The following is a 6000-nucleotide window of genomic DNA, read 5'->3' on the forward strand; positions in this document are numbered from 1 at the left end:
GGAAGCAGCTGGAGGGTGGAGTGCAGGGGATCCCCACAGCTGCTGCTGCAGCTGCACCAGAGACAGCTGCCCCTCTGGGTGAGGAAGAGTCCCTGTGAGCAGCCTCAGCAGAGCAGATCACAAACGTGCACCGCAGGGTCTGTGTAAGTGGGGAAAATCACTGTCCGGCCGTATAGTGTGTGTGTGTGTGGGGTGCGTCTGGGGAGCCTCGTGCTGTGAGAGCTGTCAGACACCCATGTGTTCTCTTAGGTGCGGGATGGACAAACGGCTGGAGCTACAGAATAGGAGGGGAGGGAAAGACAGGCAGACAGAAGGGCCTGAGCTCCACAGCTTGCCTGGCAGTGCAGAGAGCAGGAACTGTGGTGAGTGCTGGGCCCTTGGGGTCATTTCATCCTGTTTTGTGCTCCCCTCCCTCCCTCCCTGCTCCCTCCTCTTTCCTACCGTGTCCTTCTTCCTCTTCATCTCTTCTCTCTCTGCCCCTCTCTGCTTCTTCCTCACCGTTTCCTCCACCCTTCTCCAACTCTGTGCAGGGTTTCTCGTGGTTTGCAGTGTCTGCTTTTGAGAGGAACGTATTCCTGACTGTCTCCATCTCTGTATGGTGAAGCTTTCTGCCTGCACTATGATTTTGCTGGGCTGTGAGGCTGTGTTGGAGCAGCAGAGCTCAGAAGTGGTGGCTTTAAAGGCATTGAAGCTGTGGTCAAACTAGCAGGAAAAGCTGGTTTCTTCCTAGAGAGCTGCCTGACAAAAACAGCTACAAGTAAAGACCCTTGAAGTTGGCTTTTTTTTTTTTTAATTTGCTATTAATATGTAGCTTTTGGTATTGATTGATTGATTGATTGATTGATTGATTTCTGGGAAGCAAGAAGTGAGAGCCTGTGCACTCCCACAGGCAGTGCTGCCTCCCAAAATAGGTGCACCCTTCTCCACTTCTGTTCCTTCCATGCTGGTGTAGCACAAGGCCATGCAGCAGTGTGCAGATGTGGTGATTCCAATGTGACTGTGAGGTCAGAGCCCCTCGGTGACGTGCTGTGCTGTGTCTTGGCAGCAGCAGCATCATGGGGCGAGCGTGGGGGCCATGGTCCTCACCCTGTTCCTCCTCCTGGTGTCCCTGGCAGCCCGGGACGCCCAGGCTGCTCCAGCCGAGCGCAGGGAGCAGGTGGGCGAGCAGGGGCAGCACCCAGCCCCGAGCAGCTCAGCAGGGCAGCAGTGGGGCCAGGGCTGGGGCTGGGGCCGGGAGAGCAGCCGGGCTGGGCCGGGCAGGGCGAGCCAGGCAGCACCAGGGTGTGGGCAGGGGGCAGACACCCGCAGGGAGGGGAGAGGGGCTGCGGCTGCTTCAGGGGCAGGTTCTGGGCAAGCAGGGGCTGGGAGTGCTGGCACAGGGCAGAAACCAGCACTGAGTCCCTGTGGGGCCCTCCCTGCCCCCCAGCCTCGTGCCACACGGCCCCATCCCAGGGCGCGCTTTGAGCCTTTGGGCCCGTTTCAAATCAAAGCTGGGATTGCTTTGGCACTTTGGGCCACTTTAGAGCTAAACCTGGGCACATTTGTGCCCTTTGGGATCGTTTCTGCCTATATCTGGGAGTTCTTTGGTTTTCCAGTTTTGTTTATACCCAAATCTGGGGGTGTTTGGGCCATTTTTGGCCATTTTTTTACCCAAATCTGGGCATACTTCGACTCTTTGGTCCAGTTTCACCCTGAATCTGGGGATGTTATACCCCTTTTTGGCCAGATTTGCTCAAATCTAGTGGTGCTTTGGTTTTTCTGCCTCTCTTGACCCGATATACTCAGGTGCTTTTGCCCATTTTTTCCCCTGATATGGGCACTGTGATCCCAAATATGGGATGTTTTCATGTTTGCCGACAGCTTTGCACCCAAGTGTGGATGTTTTTGCCTCTTTGGGCCACTTTTTGCCCAAATACTGATTCTTTTGCCTGTGTTGACCAATTTAGCCCCCAGATATTTGGAATATTTTGCCATTTTGCCAGTTTTTTCCCCAAATACGGCTATTTTTCTGCAAGATATGGGCACTGTTGTCCTAAATATGTTGTGTTGTGTTTTGTTTTTTCTCTCTTGTCTATGCCCTCTTTTCCCTGGAATGCAGGAGTGTTGCTCGGTGAGCCTGGAAACCTCTCTGATCTGTGCTTGACTCCAGGACATGGCCTTGGCAGAGTTGATCGAGCTTCTCAGCTGGGTCCTGGTTAGGAGCCTTGGGCTGTCCCAGAGGTGAGTTGTCACTGTCTGTCTGCTTGAGCGAATAAACACTCGTGTTTTAATAGGTTATTCGTGTGTGATTGTACCCAAGATCCTCTCAGAGGCTTTCCAAAAGCTTTTTGTGCCTTGGTGGTATTACACAGACAAGTCATGAATGTTCAATTTGCCTGAAAACCTGCTAGGTCTCAGCAAAAAGGTCACCCGTGCTCTGTTTCTAGCTGTGGGAACACACACCTCTGTATGTGTCTCGTGTCATTATCTCACCCTCTCCCATCACAGCAGGTGACTGAGGAAGCAGGAGATCACAACGTGCCATGGAAGCTCCCACCCGTGTTTGACTCCCTGTTTGGTTCCTGCAGTCCATGCTGATCAAGCCTCTTGGTGTAATCCTGTTCCTGAGCCTGAGGGGAATCGCAGGGGTAAGTGTTCAGTGTTCATTGGTTACTGGCCTTTTGCGTTTGTTAGTATTTGGTTTATTATTTGTGAACGTTTTCTTGCAATAGTTGAGCCTTGCAGTAGCCAGCAGGCTCTGATTTAGGAGAAACATGGATGATCATTTTTTGCCCTGGTGCTCCATGCTCCCACGTTAGTGTGGGTTTCCTTTTGTGTGTGTGAGAGGTCTCCTGGTCAGAAGGCCCTGAGAGGCCCCGTGTTGGTCCATCTGGTCCTTGAGGGGTGTTGCATGTGGCCTGGACACAGTAGTTTGGAAGCTGCCAGGTCCCAGACAAGGGCTCTGCAGCCCCTCTGCAGCTTTGGCAATTTCAGCATGCGTCTGGGTCCCGTGTTGTTGCCTGACCCCCGTCCAGGCGCTGCAGGTCATTTCACAACGTGAAATGGAAACGCTTTTCCTTTCTGCTCGATTCCAGCCGTCCCTGTAGGCAGCGGCTCCTTGACTGCTTCACCTGAGTGTGTCCGTGAGCCTCGGGGCCATCCCACAGGTACGACCTGGGAACAAATGAGCGTTTCCATGTTAATTTTCCGTTCCTGTGAAATTTAGCTTGCTGCTTTCTTGGCTGACGCTCGGTCACGCAGAGGGGAAGTGGGTCCAGCTCAGTGCTGTGCCCCAGAGGGCTCTGCCTTGCAAAGCTCTTTGCCAACTGCTCCGTCTCTGCGCCGCTCGCAGTGCCGGCTGCCGAGGCAGCAGCAGGTTGGGGCTGAGTTTAGAGCTGGGTGAGCTCCAGGGAGTCCTTTCTCCTGACAGCTCCAGGCCTGCTTAGTGGCCACTGCAAGTGCTGGATAAATGTTGGCAAGATGCTCCTGACTGGAAGGAGAGAGGAGCTGCCACTGGGATGGGTTTGGAGCCTGCGGTGGCTCACGGAGGTGGCCATTGCGGAGGGGCGGTGTGAGCTCTGGTGCTGCTGTCTCCAGGTTGGATCACCAGACCACCGTGCTGGTTCACCAGATCTTTGGCAGATCCCTGTGCTCCCATGGTGAGCGCTGGCTGCCAGGTCCTGGGCCTGTGACTCTCAGGGCAGTGGTTTCCCTGAGAGCCTTGGAGCAAAAACCTTTTGGGAAAACTGCTGAGTGTGTGTAACTTCTCCAGAGCTGCAGCTGCTCAGTCTGGATGTTCCTGTGGGTTGTGGGGTGTGTTGTGGTGATGGAAAATGCTGTTGGCTGTGGGCCCCAGCTCTTTGCCACCAGCTGAAGAACCCACGTTGGCAGTTACGGAGCAACACTTGCTGTCCCAGCACGCAGTGGAATTGCACGCTGTGAATCCTGGTGCCGACATCCCAGAGCCCAAAGCTGGAGAGGGGGAACACGGCAGCTGCCTGTGCTGTGCTGGGGTGGTGTTGGGTGCAGGTGTTGTGCCAGGGTGTGCTTACTGCTCTTGCTTTTGCAGTGAAGTTCTCAGTGTGCAGGAGCATCTGGGAGACCTCTGACCCTTTCCTGGACCTGGCGCTGGAGATCAGGTACTGGGGCAGGGTCTGGGTGGGGGGAGCTCTGCTCTCACAGGGGATGTTCCTGCAGCTGCACCGTTCCTGCTCTCAAGGCTGCTTAACTGCCAGTGTCAGGCAGGGTGTGGGCAAGAGGGAAGCAGCTGCTGTTGTTGTGCTGCCTCTGTCTGGCAAAGCGGAGCCCGTTGCCTGAGCATGAGCCACGACTCCTCCAGTGAGGCTCCGTGCTGTGGGGGACAGTGCAGCCGTCCCTCATGGCGTGCTGGCCAGGGCCTGGCTGGGGGCAGGCTCAGGGTGTTGGTGCAGTCTGGGGCCCTGTGCTCATGCTCTGTTTTATCTCTTGGGGCCAGCGCCTCTGATCAGGTGAAAAAAGCTGTGACCAACAGACCCGTGTCTTCCCCAGTGACAGGCCAGGTGAGTCCTGAAGGCTGTTCAGGGCCAGAGCACCATGTCACCACTACCAGCCAAGAAGCTGGTGTTTTGTGCCAAAAAGTGAGTCTGAGCTTCTGCCTGGGGTCTTCAATAGGTGCCTTGTGTCTTGTGATCTGGAGATTGTGTTGGGGACAGTGTAGACCAGATGCTGGGTGTCTTGCTCAGCTGGAGGCAGACAGGGAGAGCCCCTCAGCCCCAGGGCTGCAGCAATTGCTCTGGTTTGGGGTGCAGGGCCAGGTCCCTGCTGTTGTTCCCATCCCGGATTAAGGCTGGAGGAACGCCTCCTGTCTTCTTGCTCAGGACAGAGGGGCAGGGGTGCCAGTCCCTGGAGCAGGGTGGCCTCGCCAATCTTCTCTGGGTATCCTGTCCCCTGGGGTGATGGGAGGAGGAGACTCTGCAGCCTCCAGGCAGTGGCTGGGACCGGCCCTCTGGGCGCCGCTGTGCAGCCAGGGCTCAGGACAGTGCGCTGGGGTTTCTGTTGTTTACATTTCCCTCCTTCCTTTTTTCCTTTCGGCTTCTAACAGAAAACACTTCTGATTTGTTGACCACCCCCACTTTCCTCTCCCCTGCTGTGTCTTTACCCTTCCTTTTTCTCTGGGCTCTCCTTCTTATTTTCTTCTCTTGGCTCATGGAAACCTCTTTTCTTTAGATCACCAAGTTTGTTGTTTTTTTTTTCATGTCAATAGCTGCAGCACAGCATCCTGTGGAAGGCGAGCAGAAGCGACCATTGCACACCACCTCATTCCCAATTTGCCAAGCACACCTTCCCCATGGACAGCACCCAGCCCAACTCCTGGGCCTTTTGGCAAGTCGAGGTTAGTGGTGCCAGTCGCTCTCAGGCTCCTGACTGGCAGCAAGGCCAGTACTCCACGAGACAACTGCATGGCAGGTGGCCCGGGGGAGGGAGTGATTTCAGCAGCCACCTCTCCTGTTCTCTTGGGTTGGCTAAGATGGTAGCAATTGAGTGCTGTGCTTGTGCACTGTGGAGTGTGGAGGAAGAGGGGGGCTCCTGACCTGGCCTTCAGATCATGTCAGCCTCTTTTCCTGTTCTGCAGGCTGTCCTCATCTGCACTGCATCAGGCAAATCCTGAAAAGCCGACCTTCAGCTGCGTCCTCAGCTCAGCCTTTTGGCTCCCAGCTGTCTTAGGGTTAGGATTTACAGTAAAGGTTAGAGTTAGGGTACAAATTAGGGCTTAGTTTAAGGGTTAAGTTAGGGTTAGATTTAGAGTTAGGGTTAGGATTAGGTTTAGGTTTAGCATTTAGATAAGGGTTAGGTTTTAGTTAAGGTTGAGGGTTAGTGTTAGGTAAGGTTTTGGGTTAGGGGATAGAGTTAGGGTTAGAGTTTGGGATAGGCTTAGGGAGCATGGTTAGGGTTTTGAGTGAGGGTTATGGGTCAGGGTTTGGGTTAGACTTAGTGTTAGAGTTAGGATTAAACTTTGGGCAAGAGGTTAGAGCATAGCGTTAA

General features: G+C 54.5%; 1 protein-coding gene across 3 annotated transcripts in view; it reads left to right on the forward strand.

Moving 5' to 3' along the window:
- The window catches only part of LOC139825460 (dynein axonemal heavy chain 9-like), a 184354-nt gene extending 181747 nt beyond the window's left edge, over nucleotides 1–2607 (forward strand). Inside the window, exons 23-24 of one of the 3 annotated variants that reach the window (XR_011742077.1) lie at nucleotides 2099–2220; nucleotides 2488–2607. The gene's annotated coding sequence lies outside the window, so the exon portion shown is untranslated. Of the gene's footprint in view, nucleotides 1–2098; nucleotides 2221–2487 lie in introns of those variants that run through there. The other 2 variants (XR_011742073.1, XR_011742079.1) reach the window with 2 other exon arrangements.
- Nucleotides 2608–6000: the final 3393 nt, after the last annotated feature.

This window comes from Patagioenas fasciata, chromosome 21, assembly GCF_037038585.1.
Source record: "Patagioenas fasciata isolate bPatFas1 chromosome 21, bPatFas1.hap1, whole genome shotgun sequence".
Taxonomy (NCBI): Eukaryota; Metazoa; Chordata; class Aves; order Columbiformes; family Columbidae; genus Patagioenas; species Patagioenas fasciata.